This window comes from Cucurbita pepo, chromosome 2, assembly GCF_057944985.1.
Source record: "Cucurbita pepo subsp. pepo isolate OVF chromosome 2, ASM5794498v1, whole genome shotgun sequence".
Classification (NCBI taxonomy): domain Eukaryota; kingdom Viridiplantae; phylum Streptophyta; class Magnoliopsida; order Cucurbitales; family Cucurbitaceae; genus Cucurbita; species Cucurbita pepo.
Genome location: NC_141799.1, coordinates 4,274,714 through 4,279,328, shown reverse-complemented (window position 1 = coordinate 4,279,328; position 4,615 = coordinate 4,274,714). Strand labels below are relative to the sequence as shown.

The 4,615-nt window shown below is 35.0% G+C and overlaps 1 pseudogene across 1 annotated transcript; it reads left to right on the top strand.

Moving 5' to 3' along the window:
- The first annotated feature begins 624 nt into the window (after positions 1–624).
- LOC111789114 (uncharacterized) lies at positions 625–4,235 on the top strand (annotated as a pseudogene). The gene is made up of 5 exons (XR_015419757.1): positions 625–814; positions 2,397–2,559; positions 2,739–2,817; positions 3,039–3,122; positions 3,609–4,235. The product of XR_015419757.1 is annotated as an uncharacterized LOC111789114 (transcript).
- Positions 4,236–4,615: the final 380 nt, after the last annotated feature.

The following is a 4,615-nucleotide window of genomic DNA, read 5'->3' as shown; positions in this document are numbered from 1 at the left end:
AATGATTTTTTTATAAAAAAAAAAAAAAACTACCCGACATCCCAACCAACCCAAAAATAAAAATGGTTGAGTTAAATTGGATTGATTTGGACTGTGAACTCTATTTGATTGTTTAGGTCACAAATTATTCTAGTTTATCGATTTTGCAACTTAACCTATATGCACTTCTAACTGTCTTTTATTGTTTTTTTAAGATAAAGTTAGAAAGTTAGATAATTTATGGAGTATCATTTGGTAATAATTTTTTTAAATATTTTTTATGAAGATAAATGATGTTCATATTACTTCTAAAATTATAGATATTTTTTAAATAAGGTAGAATTTAAAAATATTATTAAAAGTTTTAAAATAATAAGATATTCATGACCTTTTATAAAAAAGAAATAAGATGAAAAAGGTAATTTTTTAGATTTATTTTAAAAGATTATTTTTTAGATTTTTTTAAAGTTTACGGATTAAAAAATAATAAATAAATAAATAAATAAATAAATATATATATATATATATATATATATATTTATTTATTTATTTATATATTTGGGAAAAATTATAAGTTTTAGGAGTATTTTTATTAATTTATTTGTAAATTAAAAAAATAAATAATAAAAAGAAGAAACCCTATAAACCCTTTCTTCGTCTCACTCTCACGTGCTGCTCTTCTTCTTTCCGCCGGCTGCTCCTCCCTTTCGGCAGCTTAGTGTTGACGCAGTCGCCTCTCTCCCGTTCAGAGCTGCAGCCGCGGATATATCTTCGACTCGTGCCTCAGCAGTCTTCCTCCTTGCAGTTTGAACTGATTTTCTACTCCTGTTTACTGGTATTATCTCAATCTCATTCTCCATCTATATCTTTTTTCTAACTTGAAAAACTCAAATTACGAATTGTCTAATGAAAGAAAGGAGGTTATGTTTTGATTTGTTGTGATTATTTTTTTTAACAAATGTACTATAGCAACAAAATAGAAATTAGTCTCGCAGCAGATTGGGATTTTTCGAACTGTCGTATGCCACCCTCTGCCTTTTGATTTATTGCATATGTCTGTCAAATAAAGCTTTGATTATCCATATATCTCTTTGGTCTCTGCTGAGAATTGCCTTGTTTCTTATCTCCCGAAGTAGTAAATTTTATTTCAGAAACTTGCACCTCCATGGATTGTTGTTTCTGGCGCCTTCTTTCAAAGCGCACACCACAGCTCTCTTGAGGATTATTGGGAGTGAGTCCCACATTGGTTAATTTAGTGGAAGATCATGGGTTTATAAGTGAGGAATACTATCTCCATTGGTATGAGACATTTTGGGGAAGCCCAAAGCAAAGCCATGAAAGCTTATGCTCAAAGTGGACAATATCATACCATTGTGGAGAGTCGTGATTCCTAACAGAGTATCAGAGTCATGCCCTAAACTTAGCCATATCAATAGAATCCTCAAATATCGAACAAAGAATTGTGAGCCCCGAAGGTGTAGTCAAAAGTGACTAAAGTGTTGAACAAAGGGTCTACTTTGTTCGAGGGCTCCAGAGAAAGGAGTCGAGCCTCGAATAAGGGGAGGCTATAGGCTATTCAAGAGCTCCATAAGCCTCAGGGGAGACCTATAGTGTACTTTGTTCGAGGGGAGGATTGTTGAGGATTATTGGGAGTGAGTCCCATATTGGTTAATTTAGTGGAAGATCATGGGTTTATAAGTGAAGAATACTATCTTCATTGGTATGTGGCCTTTTGGGGAAGCCCAAAGCGAAGCCATGAGAGCTTATGCTCAAAGTGGACAATATCATACCATTGTGGAGAGTCGTGATTCCTAATAAGCTCGATGGATATCCTCGTAGTATGGATATATTCGGGTTGCTTCAAATTGATAATATATATAATAATAAATAAAGTAAAATGAAATGGGGGTACCCAATTTAAGAAGTATTCCCGGGTTCTCTTGCAAATTGCATAATCTATTCTCTCAACAAAACCTTGTTGGAGTCTCTTATTTCGTTTCTTCTTAGCATCACTTTCTTACTATCTGGTGAACAGTTGCTTATTTTTATTTAGGTTTCTTGAAGCTAAATTTAACGTTTATCTCTTTCTTCACTTCTGTTAGCTTTTTCTTTGGTTATTTTGTTGTTACCCATCTTGATTTCTTGGTTGAATTTGAAATGAGGTAAAAGATCTGCGTTCGTTTGGCTTTCTTGTGGGAATTAAGCTTGTATTGCTGAATTATTTTGTTTTCCTTTTTGTTTTTTGTTGGTTTCACCGGAGCAATGCAGCATAAAAACATACGATTGAATGAAGTAGTTGCATGTGAATTGTTCGACGAAATGCCCAAATGGAGTTTTCGATTGTATATGTCTCTTTGCATTTATCTTCTGTTCTGTTATTTGATATTAGACTGTTGTTTTGCTATTTGTTGGTGTAGAGGCTTAATAGCTGTGAGTATGAGCAACGAGGTTGGTGCTGTTAAAAGTGTAGAAGGCTATAAACCCCCACCAGAGTTCGAGGAAGACGACAGGGAATTTCTTACTGATATTTCTTTGTCGGACTCTGTAGAGCTTTGGCTTATTCAATGGCCTGCTAACCAAGTAAGATCATATAAACTAATTTAGGAAAATAGGATAGCTAAGCTACCTTCAATTTGGGAGAAATTAAAATGAATAGCCATCATAAATGTACATTCTTTCAAGATTGAAGTTTGTTGCAGCCATTGGAAATACTGTTTTACTCGAGACGGATTTATTATTTTCTTTATTGCCTACTGTAGGCTCCGGATTTTGATGGCCAAGAATTTTCTCTCCAACATCGTCCTGATGGACATTTGGGCAGCTTTCAGGGTTCATCTGGTAATTATCATTTTATCAGTGATTTACTATGCTGACAATCTTGTCATTACAACAATTTTCCTTTACTCTTTGAATTAATCTAGTATCAGTTTTTTTAAAAAAAAAAAAGAAAACAGTTGGTGCATGAAAACGCTTGAAGCATGTTTGTTTGAAAGTGATTTACATCTATTCTGTTCTTTTTTTTATAATGAGTTCAATTTATTCGCTGTTTCCATCAAAAGGAAAATCATATGATGTGGTCAGCTGTGCGGCTCAAGAACCTGAGGCTTCTGTCTTTCTACCATCTTCATCAGACACCAGATTAGGTAAATGCCCCATCTTTGTTTTGAATTTGTTTTACGTCACATGTCAGTAGCATCAGTCTCTATCTCTCTTTTTCTTAGTGTTAAACTTGGCTGCACTCATTCTGCACCAGTCCTGCTCTCATCTAGATTACCAGATGGTAGTTTCATCTTTAATACTAATGGTGTTAATACCTGGACTTCTAGCTTTTCCTTTGTCCCCAGTGAACCCCATTCCGTATGTTTTTCACATGCCGGTATGTGCCGATTAGTGCGGTCTAGAACTTTTAATCTACTCCTTCCATTGTCAACGAGGTCGATGCTGGTTCTTCTACTACAAGTCTTAACATTATACTAGACAGCTATAATATGCTAACACTTAATTCAATTTTTCTGTCATGTCTAAAACGTTGAACGCAAACGATCAATGTTTGTTCAAATCATGTCATATTCTAGTGGCATAATGTCTAAACTTCTTCTGTGTTTTGATTTGTCCTTTTACTCTTGAAGTTGGAAAGATTGCCCGGCGGATATCTCTCGTGCATTACCCAGAACCTGAAGAACTCGAAAAGGCCACCCCTATGAAATCAGTATTTAAAAAATCTTCTGGAATGTCACTGACCACTTCATCTCGTCCAACTACAACATCACGAGGCCCACACTCGAGCAGTAGAAGAACAAGCTCTACACGAAGTAGTAAGCCAAGAAGTTCAGTATCTGAATGTGGGGAACCATCAAAGCCTTCAAGTATTAAACAGGAACCAGAACCCTCCGAGTCCAGAGATTATCTGAAAAAGGACTCATCGAAACGAAAACGTTCACAAGCCTAGTCGTCGACCGACTAACCACTCGATTCAAGATTGAGGGATGTGATCATAGTGCAGCAACTTTTTCAGGGCCCTCCCGGCTCCCATCTAGTGAAAATGTAAAACAAAAAAAGCAAAAGAAATGAATGAGGTTTCTGCAGACTGTATTCATTAGTTTTTGACTGGTTACTAAAGTATGTGTGTACTCTTATTTCCCATTTGTCTTTCCTTGGATTAATTTTGGAGCAGTTTTACGTCATGGGAAGTTGTCTCTTTGATCTGTCATACTAGTTATAGAAAATTCTTCATTAATATATTGTTTATTAATTCATCTGCATTGTGACATTAGTAGTGGACATGGAAATGATTTTGATATGAAGGGACTCTATATGCTACCAATCTAGCATAAAATAAATATGAGAATGATAGAGCGTTCGAGGGAATTGGTTCGATTCTTATCTAGGATCTAATATCTTATGACTTTCTCGACAACTTAATGTAGTAGGTTAGATAGATATTTCGAGTTCTTAGCCGTCAACGATCGTAAATAAGCTCCTTTAAAAGTTATATTATCATGAGTTACAAATCAAAACCTCTAACCTATAACTTACCAAGTTATAGTCGTAGAACTATTTAAAGTATCCCGATAAGCAACAACTTATGAAAATACGAAAAAGTTGAACACAAAATCAGTTTATGGGTAGGGTAGGA